The following is a 19,934-nucleotide window of genomic DNA, read 5'->3' on the forward strand; positions in this document are numbered from 1 at the left end:
AACCGCACATTCAGAAGCTTAATACAAACGTGCAAGAAACAAAGTAAATAATATGCTTAGATATGCTAAAACACATTTTTATGATAATGTTGGTGGTCTCATCCGTAACAGTTCAGCTAATCCGAAAGTATACTGGAAACTAATGCGCATTCATTTAAAAGGTAACACTTCTACCTTCATACCTCCCTTACTAAATCCTTCTAACAAACACTTAACTGCTGATGACTATATAAAATCCAATATCTTAAATAACTTCTTTAAATCCATCTCTGACCTTGATGAACACGATGACGTCACACCCTACTTTAACTTTACAACTGTCTCCTCTATTACTGATATTGAAATAACAGCACAAGAGGTTTTAGACACTATTAATATTCTAGACATTAACAAAGCTGTTCCCGATGGCATAAGTCATAAGATGTTAAAAATGATGTCTAGTGAAATAGCTACACCACTCACCTTTCTATTCATCAAATTGTTTCATACTTCTGTTTTTCCTGATTCGTGGAAATTTGCTTACGTGACACCTATATTCAAAAAGGGGGAACCTGAATTGGCAAGTAACTACAGATCTATTTCTTTACTTAGCTGCATCGGCAAACTTTTTGAACGAATAATCCATTAACATCTTTATAACTACCTTTTCACTAATAATCTTCTATACAAATTACAACCCGGCTTCTTGCCAAATCACTCTACGACTCACCAACTTATTGAACTCTACCATAATATACATTTAGCACTAGAGAATCGCGAATCTACAGCTCTTGTTTTTCTCTTTCTTGTATACATTAACGATATTTCAAACACTCTTTTATCTATTACTAGACTTTTCGCTGACGATACCGCATTAGCATACTCTTCTAAACATTTACACGATCTAAAACAGGTAATAAACTACGACATGGAACAGCTGAATCTTTGGTCTCAAAAATGGTTAATGAGCTTCAATCCAACTAAAACTTAAATACTCCTGATTTCCAACACAAATGTACCTACTAACCCACAATTTCTCTTTGACAACACACCCATTCCTTTCGTTAACAAATACAAACACTTAATAGTAGTTATAAACAGCAATGGTACTTGGAACTCTTACATTGATGACATTTTGAAAAAAACTGCTAAATACATCGCAACACTTAGGAAATTTAAGTACATCCTGAACAGAAAAAACTTTTCTTGTTTTCATCAGACCACTTTTTGAATACGCCTGCGAAGTTTGGGATAATTGCAATACCACTCTTTCAAATAAATTAGAAAATATTCAGTATGAAGCAGGTCGCATAATTACAGGATTACCAGTAGTTACTAAAAAGAATTTATTTACAGGGAGCTAGGCTGGCAATCATTGGCGGACAGACGTAAAAATAGGAAGTTATCTATGTTTTATAATATTTATCACAATAATGCTCCTTCATATCTAAAATCTCTACTACCACCTACTGTGTCAAATTCTACAAATTACAATCTTAGAAACAGAAATAACTTTCAAAATCCATCCTATATGATACAACTTACAAATTCATCCTTTATACCAAGCACTTCAGACTCCTGGAATACTCTACCTATCGAAACTAAGTCATCTGATTCTATCAAATAATTCAAAACTCTTCTACCTCATCTTACTATCCCTACAAATATTAAATCATTTCTTGAGTACGGGCCTAGAAAAGTAAATATAATACATTGCCAACTCCGCAACCGCAGCAGCTCTCTTAATTATGATCTTTACAAAGCACGTCTTCGACCCAATTCTTCTTGCAGTTGTGGACATCATTCTGAAGACTCTAGTCATTACTTGCTTTTCTTAACAACTTTGATCAATTACGTAATATAATGCTTCAGTCGCTTTACTGGTACAAATAATTGTGGAACACCTTCTGTTTGGGGACGGAAATCTCGATACTGATAGAAATATTGTCATCTGTAGGTTTGTACAATAATTTATTTCTAGTTCTAAACGTTTTAACATTTAATCATCGATAACCAGGACACCTAGTATGTCTATACTATCCCTTCCCCTTCCATTCATCCAGTTTCATCCTCCCAACACCGACGGGTATTGTTTTATTTATTTAATTATAATGTTTATTTAATACATACTTAGTGAAATATTCATATTTTACCAAGATCAGGGCTGTGGTTTCCTAATCTTGTCGGCAAAGCAGGTAGAGCACGGCATCGTAGAAGGACAAGGATTGATCCAGGAGAACGACAACTAAAGCACGGGATGTGACTGGACATTTCATATAAGTAGAAAGCAATGTGTGTACAGTAAAGAGCCCGTTCCTTGCCGACTGGATTAGGTATTGACAGTCACCAAATCCACAGAATTACTCGTCGGTGCCCCCCCCACCCGCCCCCCACCCCACACCCCCACCCCTTACCTTAATTTTGTTTTCTTTTTGTGATTTTCTAAGCCTATATTTAACTAAAAGGGCGTAAGTAAGTTGTTATAACTTTTGTCCAATCCCGTTGTATTTTGTTTGCAATAAAATTGATTTAAACTTAACGTATCAATAGGAATAAACAATCTACTACATGGCGTCAGTGTAAAAGGTATTGACTGCCATTATCTAAATACATCAACTATTTTGTTCTGACAACTACCGTTTCAAGCACATCTTGAGATGGTCGTCAATCTTGAGAGAAATTTTACTTTTTTGTAAGTTTAATTTGATAAAACTTGTAAGATATGGTTGATGGGGCATTTTTGTGTGTTTTAGCAGAGACCAGACACAATTTACTGTAATGTACGCCCAGTTCTGTTACATGAACATGTTTTCTTTGGACAGATGCATTTAGGGTTTTAATGACTTGAGATGTTTTCGTCTCACCATCTGGTTAAAACGGGGGATTCCCAGCTTAAAAATCACATCAGCCATGTCAACCACTGACGTTTAATTGTATTTATTTATATAGAAACATTCCAGAAAGTTAAGAGGGAAATTATAATTTACCCCGTTGTGACTAAAAGATGATTTTGCTAGCTGCAAGCAACCAGCAAGCATTTTGTTTCTTGCAAATTTATCCCAAAGGCGTGAACTATGTTATAGATAAAATTCTAACTTGACATATTCATTCTAAGTCAGGAATATGGTTCTTGTGTTCATATCGTGTTATTCTGGTATAGAAAGCTTTATCGTGCAGTTTTTGGCTTGTACGTTCCTTTCCCTTGATGAGAAGAAATAACAGATATTCTTTTCAGAAATATGATAGAGTATGAACGATGCGTTTAGGGAATAGATCTATTTTGAAACTTCTGGTGGTATATTGTGTTTTATACTGATACAAATTAAGTTTTACTTGACGACCAATATATAATAAAATTCAAACAATGGCTTATATTAGTGTCGTTTTCATTTGTAATTTTTAAAAATTCCGGATTTCCTTGCACAGCATTTGTGACCTTTCAGGGTAACCTAAATGTTCCTGACGTTATCATCATGACGTGTCAGCAATAATGACGTCATTGAGAATATAGATTCTACATAGATACACAAGCATTTTTTTCTGACGGTATATCGTATCTATAATATTGGGAATCAATTCCGATCAGCTGTCGTGTTACATTTTAAATTAATTAAGATGAATGGCACTGTTTACGTTTATTCACTTTGACAAACAACGCATGACATAAATTTTATATGTCGTTATCAAAATCAATTAATAAATGATAAGACCAGAATTCCATGGAGAGACACTGGCTTTACTTTATTTCTGAAAAAGTTTGTCCGAAATCATTGTGGCAGATTATGAACCCCATCTAAGACTTGTTCGGTCTATTTAAATGATAAATTGTTAACTAAATAACAAATGTCGTTTACTATAATAAACGGCCATATTCAAATTCACATCTTGTGTTCTAGTTGTTAATGACTGTCTTACTAGCTTGCCGTGGTAGAGGTCTAGTATAATAGATAATAAGACCAGAAATCCTTTTCAGAGATCGTTAAAATATTGTTGTGGATATAAGTAGTTCTGACAGAGATTGTTAAAATATTGTTGTGAATATAAGCAGTTCTGTCAGAGATCGTTAAAATATTGTTGTGGATATTAGTAGTTCTGACAGAGATTTTAAAATATTGTTGTGAATATAAGCAGTTCTGTCAGAGATCGTTAAAATATTGTTGTGGATATAAGTAGTTCTGACAGAGATCGTTAAAATATTGTTGTGGATATAAGTAGTTCTGACAGAGATCGTTAAAATATTGTTGTGAATATAAGCAGTTCTGTCAGAGATCGTTAAAATATTGTTGTGAATATTAGAAGTTCTGTCAGAGATCGTTAAAATATTATTGTGAATATTAGAAGTTCTGTCAGAGATCGTTAAAATATCATTGTGAATATTAGCAGTTCTGTCAGAGATCGTTAAAATATTGTTGTGAATATTAGAAGTTCTGTCAGAGATCGTTAAAATATCATTGTGAATATTAGCAGTTCTGTCAGAAATTTTAAAATATTGTTGTAGATAAAAGTAGTTCTGTCAGATATCGTTAAAATATTGTTGTGGATATAAGTAGTTCTGTCAGAGATAGTTAAAATATTGTTGTGGATATAAGTAGTTCTGTCAGAGATCGTTAAAATATCATTGTGAATATTAGCAGTTCTGTCAGAGATCGTTAAAATATTGTTGTGAATATTAGCAGTTCTGTCAGAGATTTTAAAATATTGTTGTGGATAAAAGTAGTTCTGTCAGATATCGTTAAAATATTGTTGTGAATATTAGCAGTTCTGTCAGAGATCGTTAAAATATTATTGTGGATATTAGCTGTTCTGTCAGAGATTTTAAAATATTGTTGTGGATAAAAGTAGTTCTGTCAGAGATCGTTAAAATATTGTTGTGAATATTAGCAGTTCTGTCAGAGATCGTTAAAATATTGTTGTGGATATAAGTAGTTCTGTCAGATATCGTTAAAATATTGTTGTGGATATAATATCTAGTAGTTCTGAATATTAGCAGAGATATCGTTAAAATATTATTGTGGATATTAGCAGTTCTGTCAGAGATTTTAAAATATTGTTGTGAATATAAGCAGTTCTGTCAGAGATCGTTAAAATATTGTTGTGAATATTAGTAGTTCTGACAGAGATCGTTGAAATATTGTTGTGGATATTAGAAGTTCTGTCAGAGATCGTTGAAATATTGTTGTGGATATTAGCAGTTCTGTCAGAGATTTTAAAATATTGTTGTGGATAAAAGTAGTTCTGTCAGAGATCGTTAAAATATTGTTGTGGATAAAAGTAGTTCTGTCAGAGATCGTTAAAATATCATTGTGAATATTAGCAGTTCTGTCAGAGATCGTTAAAATATTATTGTGAATATTAGCAGTTCTGTCAGAGATTTTAAAATATTGTTGTGGATATTAGTAGTTCTGTCAGATATCGTTAAAATATTATTGTGAATATTAGCAGTTCTGTCAGAGATCGTTAAAATATTATTGTGAATATTAGCAGTTCTGTCGGATATCGTTAAAATATTATTGTGAATATTAGCAGTTCTGTCAGAGATCGTTAAAATATTGTTGTGAATATTAGCAGTTCTGTCGGATATCGTTGAAATGAACGGTGTACATGTTTCTCATGGAAAGGTGAAAAATCCACTGGTGCTCAGAAGTGGGGTAAAAAACTGCGTTGTTGATAGGTCTTAAATTGACCATTCTAGACCGTTCTAGTATGGCCTATATGTTCCTTTGTTTCTTTAATCTAGTATTGGTCGGTGCCAAATGGTCGATCTCTAATACAGATTCGGTTAAGAAAACGGACAGAAAATATAGTTATATTGGCTATGCCATATTACGTTAATACAAATTCTACTAAATAAACAACATCAATACGAAAACAAACAAATAATACAAAAGCGTTATAGCTTTATTATAAACTTTATAACAAAAATGTACATATTTATATCACAGTAAAGTGCACTGTAAGTCACGTGATTCTAAAAATAAAGAATATAGTTTTAATTGTGCTTAAATAAAGACATTATCGATATCAACGCTTACATTCCAAATATAACCCTACTCCTCCAAAGCTTACATAGATAATACATGGTTAGTACCTGAATATATGTGCTCTATTATGGCCAAGGTGATGAAAGACGAAAGTAACAAGATTTTGACGAGCCACATTTTTTTTATCGCGTGACAAAGTACAATAGAGCTTATATTTTAAGACAATGATGATAAATTATATTTATCCTGCAGTATTTATTGAAAATTCAGACTATCGAAACTTTAACCGTTTGTTGTTATGTCTTTATTGACCTTATGTTAAATTTTGCCTGGTTACGTACGCCAAAATAATTGATCCGCGCAGAAATATGGATCCGCATTTCGACGGCTAATACAGCAATTTTATGTAATATTGTATGTACACTTGGTCTTTACGACAAATAAAGTCACTGTTTTTAAACAGTTATTTCTATAAATTTCTCTTAAGTAACTCTTGAGAAATTCTGTCGCATTAATGCACGTATTGAAATATATTAGTTTTCTATCACTGCAGAATAAAGGAAAAAAATATATATGGCAGGCGGATTTCGACAAATTTGATCCTCTCGCGTTTAATACATATCGGTATTTTGTATGTGAAAAAAAGGTCGTGATTTCTTTTGCCATATTAAGAAATAGATTATAATTTCATTGGAATAGATCATTAATAAATCTTCTACGATATTTAAATGAAAAAATATAGATAAAGGACTGTATGTTGAGGTTACAATGATTATTTATTAGCGTTCAGATTCTGATCAAAGATGTTACAGGAACTGTTAATCAAGGTAGATAACTCTGGTAAGATTGGCCGGTTTACTAAACCCGGCAGCCTGGAAAACTCCGGATGCTTTTGATCAAAAACGAAGGTGTCAAGTTAATCGAAGGATAACTGTAAATATATTAATAGAATTAACATTTCCTCATAAAATCACCACATTCGTAAGTAGTAATACACATTGATAATTATGAAAAACGATGTTGTGTGCCTTTCAATCGATCCTTCGTCACAGAATGTTACCGTTTAATTAATATTTTAACCTTTAATCTTACCGACGTCATTTGCTTGATATTAAATCTGACACAAGCTGTATAAAATAAAATACTGTGGTAAATTTACTTTATATATATATTTGTCTTTCACAATATATATATATTGTGAAAGACAAATGATTTTTGTCTTGATTTTCTGAAAAACACAAATGTAGTTTATAAGAGACAGGCGTTCCAAACATGATCTCCCGCTGTCGCGGATGGTGACCAAATTCTTCATTAATTCTCTTAGATACATTGTGAGAGATATATTGTATTCGATTTCATCACGCTTGCATTGCACAATTACATATTTTCCAAAATTGTAACAAAATATTTGATGAACATGTTTATTTTTTGTGGACACAGTGACATATCATATCTTCTCTACCTACATTGTACATCTATTACGTATCAAATAGGTAAGTTTTGTCCAAAAAACAAATGAATAAAACTCTTTTACGATATGAAATAGCTACTGATGGTTAAGCTGTGATAAATCGTTTACAAGTTTAAAGCTGGGTCAAAAAGATGAAAATGAAAAGACAGACATCTTGAGTAAACACTGTTGCTTGTTTTTTGTTTGTTTTTGCTTTTGTTTTTACATCATTTCTTTGTTCAGAAAGATGCCAATCACAAGACATGAAGACATAGTCATAAATATGACATATAAAACTTAACTATGAAATCACTCTTAAATAGTAAAATACATTCTGTATTACAATACAAATCATTAAAAAACACACAGGAATAATATATCAGCACAGGCAGCGTCCTATAACATCAACCTGTACAGTGGTATGTACATATATGACCTTATCGAAACATTTTTAAAGTATAGCAGAAATTACACGTGTCCTTCCGGGGTAATCCTTGCTCCATATGTATTGTCTATACTGTGCGATATAATCTGCAATCGTGCTATATGAATTAATTATCCGATCACTCTACTGTAACCATATTTGGCGATATCCGTCTTTAACATATCATTTCCTTTTAGCAAATCTTAGTAATGCATTTAAGCATCCAAGTTGATAGATACATACACGGTATAGAAATTTGTGTATTCCTATTTCAGCGCTATTCTATTCATTGTAAAGAGTGCCAAAATAAGATTCCCGCTAAATAATGTAGGTTTATATCATGTCACTACCTGGTACATGATGTACACAACTGTAAGCCGATCTCAAGCCAATATCTAACCAAGTCCTTTGTAATATTTAGTTTCATTGAAACTGTTTACATTTGAAGGCGGAACATTCCGGATAACAAAGAGATATCACAGAAAACAAATTATCCATCAAAAACCGTTCGATGGATTAGTTTTTTTTCGATAATGCTATATACATTTAAAGCAATACAACATTACATTTCGTAATCAAGCATAATAGATTATAATATGCAACACATGCAAACATATAACAGACTGGATGTGTGGATAACAAATACGTTATTCATGGGTACACATGATGCATAGCGTGTTTAAGCGAATTATATGTTCTGGATGGCAGACACTCAAATTATTGGCAACATAAAAAGCATAAGGTCACGAAAATGGTGGCCAAACAAAGTCTTGCTTCAGTGCTTACACAAAAGTTTAATTTTGTCAGCTCTATACAATACCATACTCCCGATCCTCTTGTGACAAAAACAACTTTTTTTGTCAGAGTGAAACGAATAAACCTATCATAACTTGACCTGCATATCATCATTACTACATTACTACATACCAGATTACAGTTCTTTATCTGTATCTGTTACCGACTGAATACACAGAAATTTACACTAAATCAGGGCAGAATGACGGTCAAGACTACCATTTCATGCGCACCCAAGGTCAAGGTTAACATTTCATGCTCACCCAAGGTCAAGGCTACCATTCCATGCTCACCCAAGGTCAAAGCTACCGTTTCATGCTCACCAAAATTCAAGGCTTCCATTTCATGCTCACCCAAGGTCAAGGCTACCATTACCATGCTCACCCAAGGTCAAGGCTACCATTCCATGCTCACCCAAGGTCAAGGCTACCATTTTATGCTCACCCAAGATCAAGGCCACCATTTCCTGCTCACCCAAGGTCAAGGATACCATTTCATGCTCACCCAAGGTCAAAGCTACCATTTCATGCTCACCAAAATTCAAGGCTAACATTTCATGCTCACCCAACCATGAAATAACGAGGCACGAAAAAGACAACATGCATCGTCATCATAGCTCGCTATATTTGAAAAAAAGTCAGTTCGATGCTGTGCCAATATCTTGCTGCCCAACTGACCACCATCAAGGTCAATGAAAATACTGCGTTTAAGTCCAATTAACCTCGCTAGTGGTAAACGAATATTGAATCTCGAGAGGACCATTTTAACGTACTATTGAACTGATGGAACACAGCTATGTTGACAATCCTACCATAGGCGGTTAGAAAGCCAGTGCATTAATAGCGCCAACTGATAGCAAATAGTTAAACTGCAGGTCTCTCTATTTCCCTCTATCTCCCTCCCTCCCTCTTCCACTCTCTCTCTCCCTCCTTCCCTCCCCCTCTCTTTTCCTTTCCCCTCCCCCTCCCCCGCTCCTTTTCCCCCCTCTATATATATTCATACACCACCACTTGATGATCTGAATGCACTAACCACAGATAGGTCTACAGGTGTTCACCGGCGTGTAAATTACAATTACTCACATACTATTCGGTGTGACTTACGCGCGGGCCTGTCTTGTTCAGGATAAATTGAAAGAACCAACATTTATCCACTGCTGCCGTTTAGGAATCGTAGTGTCCTTCTTTCGGAAATGTTTTTCCTGGACCCGCATGCCTCAATGTTGTAAGCACCAAAAAAGACATCAAAGCAGACTCATTTGATGAGGCAAATGCAAAAGATAAACCTTTATCTATGCAGAATTCGTTTTCAGGATTTCTGTCGTTGGTTAGGATAAATGTTCCAGAGTGATGCTTTGTATACGTTCTATCACGTCGTTCAGTAATTGCAACTAGCAAAAGCACATTTCCTTCTATTGATGTTATTTAAAGGAATTTAATAATTATGGTCTTTACCTAGATGTCTGTTATGTTCCCTTCGATCACGTGTTGTAACAAACATCAGGTAAGAAGCGTGAATAACACAGCATGAAATTAATGTTGTTTCCATTAAAATGCTAAATTTTCATTCTGATTTCTTTGACTTGCAATGAAATGTGTTATTCACTTGTTTTTCTTTCAAAAAAAAATATTCTAAACCATGTCCCTAATATCACATCTTTGCCAAAATGATTTTACTATACACAAACATGTTCAATTTTCTTATCTGAATTAAGGAAAATGCGAAATTGTAGCTATGCAAACACTGTAAATTTGTCGAACGTTTTAAAATCAAAGTTAAATTGTACCACATCGAGCTCATTAGCCTTTCAGCTAGATCCACGAATTCCAAATACAATCTATTTGATGCGTTCTGTTGGTCCAGTTATCATCATATCTGAATTTTGATCTAATATCCAGATATGAACCGGTTTCGTCATTCCCGCTGCATATGAATGTCGTGGAAATTATCGTCATCGTAATTGAGAGAAAACTGGGCGGATAAGTCGTTCGAGGTGAGGCATTCAATAGCCTCGTGAAGTCTGTAGCACATGTAAACATTGTCTCGATCAGGCCATTTTCCTACGTAGACCAGCGCTGGTGTCACCTCATCAGTGTCACCATTCCAGCTAAGGAAGGAAACCAATCCCCCACTGTTGCCTCGATCTCCGAAAGATATTTCTGAATCCGCCGATTCTTCTACGAGGTCGATCCTTCTTGGGCCGTGACTGAATGGAATATTGACACTGTGGTCGTGTCCGCAATCCCATATTCTATTTTGTCCGTTATTTTCTTCTTCATCTTCGTTAGGAGTCAGATACTTGGCGTCAATATATGTTCCATAAGCCGTTTTGTTGTCTCTTCCTTTTTTGTAAACATCCATTCCTTGTCGTTGACGGAAGTTTCCGTTAAAATAGAGCACTTTCCTTTTTCGACTGGGTGTCGGTCCTTGAATGCTTGTATCAATGGGACATGGTTCATTCACACATACACAGGATATATCCACAAACCCGTCTCCGAGTTCATTACCATCTTCAACACCATGTGTGTGGATGCATACTCCAGTGAAATTCGCACAGTCTCTGTCTTCACCATTCACTTGTGAATGATCGCATTTCTCAAAAAGTGTTACGTAGGCATTTTTCTTCGGGACGACATGTTTACATGTAAAGCAAACAAGACGGTTGTCTTGTATCCGTTGTCCAAACAGTGTTACAGATCCGAAACAACTCTTGCCAGCCTCTCCGGTAAACAAATGAAAATCTAAACACTTTTCAGATGACCGTAAATGAATGTTTTCTTCCTCAATGCCTTTCTCGTTTGCTGTCTTGTCGCCGCGAACTGCATCACGAAGTATCTGCAACAGGTTTGGTAGCTTTCTCTTCCATCTTTCTTCACAAACACTCACTTCAAAATCGTCTTTCCAGTATCCAAAAGATTTTAATCCAGGTATCCTGTCAATAAAAAAAGATTATGATGCTTTTATTATTTTTTTTAAAAATTTTCTTCTGAACACGATTTCCATGTCTAGAAGAATATCATAATTCCTTGTGTTGAAACAGTTTGCTTTTCATGTACTTTAGATATTAATTTTTTTCAATGTTAAAATAATCTTGTATAACTGATTAATATTTTTTGGTTTATAATTTGATCACATTCTTAATTATTAAAAACTGTGTTGTAGAAATATCAGTTTTCACTCACCGACTGAGCGAGATTTGGGCACTGATATGCACGTCATCGCATAATCTCTCCGATTCAATTTCATTGTACAGTTGATAGATCTCATTTACTTTCATGCATCCCGTAGTTTCAATGTATTTTCTCAGTGGTCTAGATGCCTGCTGAATTTCATTGCTCATAGCACTAGAAATGTGCTGTCCGTCTTGCTCAACGATTTGTCTAATCCGACCAGCGATTCCCTTTGGACTTTGTTCCGGTGACGATCCCACTGAACATGCTTGAAGAGGTACCCGATAGGTACTCAAGGATGAGAAAGCTTCTATGAGATGCGGATTGGCTGCAAGGCTCCCATTTGCTCTCAGAGCAAACTTTTGTTAGAGCTTGTTTTGTAACTAGAACTCCATATCGTGGAAGAATGCTCCCTAAAAGTTTGTTCATTGGTTGTTTCAATTCCAATTGTTGACTGGTACCCTGTGTTGCCAAATTGTAAAGTTCATTACGGGTAGAGTTGAAAACATCGATGAGGTTCACTCGAACTTTTTCCTTGCTTGTGTTCTCATCATCCTGTCTCCAGAGAGTGAACAAGGAGTAAATTTGACTGATCCTCTTTCCGACCTGTTTCTCTAAATATCGAGATACTACCTTGTGTAGCATTCTGTCATTCCTGTGGAAAATTCGAGAACCTTTGCATTCGTCAGTAAAGCTCGCATCGGGGTTATGGGACACCAACGTATTCACATAGTCATACATCTGTGACCTTGAACTGACCTGCTCGTCAATGACAAACAACATTCTTCGTAGAGACTTCTCCTCAAGATATGAGGCTTTCAGCATTCTGATAATTTCTTTCTACAATTGAAAAAAGTAATGATAAGATAAAACATATTGTAGTATGTTATTCTAAGAATTGAGATAAATAACGTCTATAAGGTAATGTCCCCACTTTGTCGATATCAGCAGAATATAATAAAGGCTATGTCAGCAGGAGATTGAACCAAAGCACCTCTTAATTCAAATGTAGAATTTGGTACAGTAGAGACATCTAATCATACATAATCTATAATCTATAAAATACTAAAATTTGATATCTAAACGTTAGGATTAGAAAATGAATATGTCTATACAGATAGTCATATAAAGGGTGGTCGGGTGGCGCAGTGGTAATGCACTCGCCTTTCACCTAGCCGACCGGGGTTCGATTCCCGGAACGGACGTGAAAAGGTAAGGGGTCACCTGCCCGACCACGTGGGTTTACCCCGGGTACTCCGGTTTCCTCCCACAATAAGACAACTCGCGCGCTTACATCCGGGCCAACAAGAGTGATTAGTATAAGTTGACATAACTTGTTTCGCAATTGTTGTAAAATAAATAAAGTTTATATATAGTCATATAAATCTGTTTGGTATGCACACGGCAACAAAAGTGTTCTTGTTCCTAATATCACGATATTCGTGAGAATGACAATTGACAGACAAACTCACCACATAGAGTTTCGAGATTTTTCTTATGGTCTCCATATACACACCAAGAAGATCATATTGCTATTCTGTTTCTATGCGCTGACGGGTCCGTTGTTTACATTGTTCTCATTTGAGAATGTGAAATTACTTACTTGGATTGACCAAGAAAACCCACGTGGTTGAGCATACCTTTTCACATCCATTCCGGGAATCGAACCCCGGACGGCTAGGTGAAAGGCGAGTGCGTTACCACTGCGCCACCCGAGTACCAAAATCAAGTTGGCATAACTAGGCACCAGGCTCTAGGAATAGCGGTAACAAACTTTCATAGATGGCCGCCTTTCGGTCATTTTGCTTTTCTTATCAGTTCCAAAGTACCATGGGCACAACTAGAGACCAAAGGAAACCTACATATGAATTTGAGAAAGATCCAGTCCTTACTTTTCTAGAAATTGCGATAACAATCTTCATTGAAAAAATCCAAGATGGCTGCCTCTCAGCCATTTTGTTTTTTTTATCAGTCCCAAAGTAAAGAAAAGAAAGCTGTATGAAACATGAATGCTCTGTTGAATCGACAGGTGTAAAAATGAAAGATGGCAGCCTTATTAACGGTATAGGACTTACACTAAGTGGCGTGAAAAACATGTTGGCATTTTGCCACCAATCAAAATCCGTTCGATCGATCATGCCATATATGTAGTTTTCTTTTTTACTTAGATACGCTGTTTGTACAAAACTAAGTTCACTTCATCAATGTTGAATTAGCTTAAAGTTGGACAAAATCCAATCATTCCTACAAGAGGAGCTCAATTTTAAGGAATTTCCTCTAATGAGCCCGCCCCTCTCGTCTCAGGGGGCCGAGACCCACCATTTGCACAAAACTGATTTTCCTTCACTCAAGATTGTTTCAGACAAACACTATCCTGTTATTCCTGAAGAACAATGTCTATTTAAAAGAAATTAGAAGAAATTAACAGATTTTCCCTATTGGACCCCGCCCTTTCCTTCCCAGGAGCCAAGACCCAACGTTTATACAAAACTGGTTCCCCTACACTTAAGCATGCTTAAGATCAAATTTGGATAGTATCCTGCAATTCCTGGAGGACACGATGGATTATGTTTTATATATTTGGTTTCCCTAAGGATGCTTCAGGGTTAAAATGCTTTCTTTTATCTCTTTTTTACTTAAAAATATTTGTTTAACATCATATACATTGTCAATCATTTAAATTATAGCACCGTTTAATTGTTGATGGAAAAGGACGTTTCTAAGTTGTCATAACTTGCGTCCGATTCCTTTTGATTTTTTTTCAAATAAAATATGTTAAACTAACCTAAGTCATCCGTTATTAGTAGCGATTTATAGGAAAAGTTGACTGACGCCAGACGACCAGACAGACGACAACGGAGCCCGCGGTATCTCCATAGTCCGGTGGCAGATACCATCATGCATGCATCGCGGTCCGTACAAAGTTTTTTGCTGTTTCTATATCTCTGATATATGCTCTTTCATAATCTGTATGATGCCACTCTGTCATTCTTGGACAATCCGAACAACATGCAAATGAAGGCCGCCATTACTGAAACTCTTGTTTTTATCAATTTCTCAGTAACAATTAATTGTATCAAAATAATTTTGGTGTCTTTCCCCATGTTTTGAGGGGTGAAAAATCAGAATAAATCATTTCAGTGAAGAACGCATTAATCACTTTATGTTGAATAGACATATTGAGGCGGCCATCACTGAAAAACTTGTTTTTGTCAATATCTCAATAATTACACGTGGTATCAAAGTAATTTTCGTGTTCATACCTATATTCTTAGGGGTAAAGCATCGGATTAGGCTATTCCAGTATTGATCACAACTGTTTTTTCTGCAAAGAATGGACAATCAACTTTAGTTAGTATGTGAATCGTCAAGGAACATTCCAATTACTCGTGTTGATGCATGTTGTTAGTCATCACACAAGTCAGAAACGTTGTCCACTGTAACGTCGGGTGAGCTCATTCTGGCATTGTAACTTCCCCGTGACATACTCAAAACATTGTCTCGGCAGGTGAGCTTTGTAGCATCCACACATTGTTGTCGAACAGGGATTATCCGTAGCACAACCACACCTTATCATTTCCAGCACCTCTGGTGGAGCAACACTGACGTCTGGTTGCACTGTTACTGGGGTCAAGCATAGGACACGGTCGTTACGTTCCCATCCGATTTGGACAGGATCCAATGCTGGAGGTTCTGAATCAAGACTTCCTTGGCAGTTTGGATTCGCGCCCGCTTTACATTCTCATTGAATGCCTCTTGGAAAGGTGAGCGGGACTTAAACTCTGGAGCCTTTTTTAACGTTTTTCTGTCTATCCTTCTTGACCAGATCTTTCCCCCGGCCTCAGACATATTCGACGTGACCGAACCTTTGGCCCCGTAGCATGCAGCCATCAATCATGTTGCTTCTTGAATGATGTCACCCATGTCCTCAGATAGTACACCCAATTTCTGCAGTGCTATATCACTCTTTGAGAACTTTGATGACTGTGCTTTTTCCTATTCCGAAGCACTAAACGACAGTGTCACAGCCTGAAAGGGCAAGAGCGACTGGCAGTTGTTACAATGTTTCCGATGAGAGAGGCTGGTAAAGTGTGGTCAAACTTTGTGGAAAGCTTTGATAGCAATGATGACACAGTCAAGGCCAATAACCATATTGATACTTCTTTTCATCAACTAATGATTCCTTTACATCATGGACAATCTGTTTGGCTTTTTTCAGTCCTATCTCAACATCCTCTTCATCACTGCTCGGCACTAGCCTCAATAAACTTTGATTTACGTCGAAACACAATAAGACTAGTAACATCTGTGCCACTTAGCAGATCCGAAGTATTCTAACAACCTGGAGACTAAAGTTCGGCGGCTAATGCCTTCTCCGCCAATTGACTGGTAAAGGTCGTATAATTCGATGGAATTCCACACTCGCGATGATTCTGCTCTCAGTGTACTGACTGGTTTCAAAAGCCACACCCACCTCCTCTTGACAGCTACTAGATGCTGCTGATGAGCTAAGCTTATTCAAGCGCCTCTTTATGCGAGTTTTGGATGTATATGTAGATACACAGTCTCTATGACAAAGGACCTCTAAATGTTTGCGAAAAGTCTAGTTTCGAGATCATCATGGAGAAAATCACATTTCCGTTTACTTGATTCAATGATATTCTGTATCCTATCAGTGCTTATCAGAGGTCCTCTCCGCTTCCATCTTAAGTACAGAAGAAGCAGCACCCTTCCATCTCTAAACTCTACCTTGAAGATGTTTGCTTTTCTTCCGATTAATATTTGCTGATCAATCAATGATAAAAAAAAATCAAGAAGGTGAAACAAAGAAAAAATCTAAACTCAAGTTCTCTGACAAATCTCTCTATACGATGTTCGAGTTCCACATACCATCTGAACGACCTGTTTCTCCACCTTCGGTTTATGTAGCTTGGATGACCCTGTCAGCTTGGATAACTCTATACACGTGGACGAGGTTTAACGTCTCATTCGAACGACAGTGCTGCGGTTTGTCTATTCCTTCCCTTTCGTATCAGATCAGGCGCTTAACTATCAGAACAGTTTCTGCTTTACATGGCCGTTACAGCTGAGATTACCAATGATAGAGATCCTCAATTGCACATTTCGCGGAAAACAGTTGTGTGGGTTTTAATGGAATGTCCTAATCCCATTCTGTGCCCCTCAAAACATGGGGTTGAAAGTCCATTTTGTTCTTGATACCATGTGATCCTTACTGAAATGACTTAATCCGATTCTTTGTCCCTCATAACATAAGGGTAGACACCGAAATCGTTTTGACACCATTTATAGTTACTGAGATATTGGTGAAAACAAGATTTTCAGTAATGGCGGACTTCATTTGCATATTGTACGGATTGCCCAAGGATGACAGAGTGGCATCATAGAGATTCCTGAAGAGAACACTTCAGAGCAAAACTTTTTGGTTTAGCGACCGGACTAATAGCTCACTTGGCCCTTCGCGCCACGCGAACGAATTCATGTCAAACATCGTTTAAAACATCTAGCTAACTCAATCCACGTCCCCGATAGCTCTACCATGATTGAGGGAGACAGGATTGCGTTTTATTAGCGTGAAATGTTTCTGCTTATTTCAAACGTTGACAAGAAATAAGCCAAACAAAGCCTTCGAATTACGTCCCCAACAGAAATAGACCTGCGTGTCTACCCAAGGCTTACATAGATATATGATCCAGTCTGTTACCGAGTTTTAGATTCCCAAATGTGCTATATTTAGACAGTCTAATCTAATATTTGGCGGAAGTACTTCCAACCATTTCGCCAGTCCAAACTGACCTTAGGAAAGATTTTCTGATGACGACAATGATTTTCATTAACCATTATATAGTAAGTGCTCTGAAAAAAGGTACAAAACCTCCAGAGATTTCCCATCTTGTGCAGTTTAACTCTACCGTATTTCTCATACATTGTAGTATATCCCAAAATTTAACATTACCAAAATTGCACAGCTGGGACCACGTTTTTGAGTAAGATAATAAAACAGGTTGGACATTGGTCTACATTTGAAGGCTGTTTTGAATAAGTATCCGTCCATGTGATGATGGGTGCAAAATTAAGGGGAAACATACTTACACATTCATCGGTCATTCCGTCTCCAGAAAGCAATGTCAGAAACACAGCGGGCTGGTGGCCATCTTTCATCCAATTGTTCATTTCATCAACAGAACAACGATCGGGCTTTCCAACCTTGTCACCCATGTAATTCGAGAGGAAATTCTGGATATCTTCCGAACCATCGTCCTGCCTTATTTTCACAACGAACAATCTTGCTGGACAGAAAACATTGTCGATTACCGCAGCCAAAGCACTCCGGAGTTCTTTCGGCTTGTGTAGTAAAGATATTTTGAAGTCGTCTAGTTTTCCTTGAAGCCTGTCTTGTAAGTACGCCATCCGTGGAAATGCGTGTGCATTAACTGTAGCCTTCCAGCATTCCATGTCTGTTTTTATAGTCATACCGTCAAAAGAAAAGGTTACCGGTCCACTACATTTAGACACGCCGTGTTCAACATCATCACGGTACATCAAATAACCTCCGTCAAGCTCCATCGCTACGAATTTCTGAAGTTGCCGAAGAGTTATAAATAGCATGGAAATTCCCAACCCCTTAAATAGATTAAAGAAGGCTTTCCAAAACCGTTAGTTGTAACTAAAAATATCCATACTAAATAATTTGATCAAACTGTGGCTATCAAACCATCAACCTCTTTTAATTTAACAGGAATTTTCAATTCCAGAATAGAGTTCTTTTAACAATAACACGGCAAATATACAGCGGTTATTTTTCATTATAAATATATACACGTTTACATGTTGATGTACCTATCGACATTACATCACACCGTATCACGTGATGGCGATGATATCACAGTCATCTATATATAGATTAAATAATCTATCTAAAACTACATGTGTGTACGTATATATATTCCTTTTATTCAAACATATTAGCATCATTTAGCCTGTGAATAGACCAGTCAACTCTGTCCATCCTCAACAAGCCGGGTATTGGGAGACACCCGTGCAGATGTGTGTACATACAGTGTGCCTACTTCGACATATATTGGTAAATATTTACATTGTGTGACCGTGTGTACCGATTGTTATATGAACGCACTTCCAACAGTTATTTTCCAGTGTTATATCACTTAAAAGTTACATTGCAGAAACTTGATACCCAAAACAGATGGTATCATACTCTATTCCAGGCTGGCTGGAGTGTGTAATGATACAACACAATGCGTCGCCAGTCAGCCTCGAACCCCCCCGCCCACGCGGACTTTTTAACAACCCAACCCACTAGATGTTTGTTCACCACTGCTGGCTGTGATGCTCTTTCGTCAATGTCAAAATATAAAAAAAGAAATAAAGAAAAATGGACGGAGAACCGCTGCCTGGCTATCTGATCGTTAACTTCCAAAAAAATATGAAACCACGAACTCGGATATAGATCCAATTCCGCCTGATAGTAGGTGGCTCATCACTACCATTATGCTGTGTATATGAGGCTCCTTTTGTCAGTGTGAAATTATATAAAAGATGGAGAAAAGCAGTGTGGCTATCCGATCATAATTAACTTGGTACACAACACTATTACATGTTGTACGTCTGTTTTTTTCCGTTGATGGTACTCGGTCTGAACAGTTGATATTATATTGAAAAAAAAGGTTATTTACATTGAATTGCTAATGGGCAAAACAATATTCTCAAATATATCTATCTGTTGAGTTGGCTTCAGGTCGAATATTATTCTAAACAGTTTTGATCAATCTTTAGATGACAATGTAATTCTGACATTTTTTAAAATGAAATAATTTAAATACCGATATGACACCAAAGTCAATAAGACAATTGACCGTTTTCATAAAATCAATAAGATTATGAAAACAATATTCCGTGTACTGTTTGGATAATGAAATAACGGAGTGAATTTTTCAACAAAATGTTCCACAATCAAGTGTTCCAACTATATTCTTATCAACGCAGTCTTCCTAACAATACCCAGCAAATTATTGCAAGAGGCCCAAGGGGCCTTAACGGTCACCTGAGTCACAATGCTTCTTGCAATATGTCATAGAAATGATTTTGTTAAAAAAAGT

General features: G+C 36.5%; 1 pseudogene; it reads right to left on the reverse strand.

The window, feature by feature from the left end:
* Positions 1 to 10,514: 10,514 nt before the first annotated feature.
* LOC132559259 (uncharacterized) lies at positions 10,515 to 18,384 on the reverse strand (annotated as a pseudogene).
* Between the last annotated feature and the right edge of the window lie 1,550 nt (positions 18,385 to 19,934).

Source organism: Ylistrum balloti, unplaced genomic scaffold (assembly GCF_031769215.1).
Source record: "Ylistrum balloti isolate Yb309-2 unplaced genomic scaffold, AGI_CSIRO_Ybal_v1 Utg370882, whole genome shotgun sequence".
Lineage (NCBI taxonomy): Eukaryota > Metazoa > Mollusca > Bivalvia > Pectinida > Pectinidae > Ylistrum > Ylistrum balloti.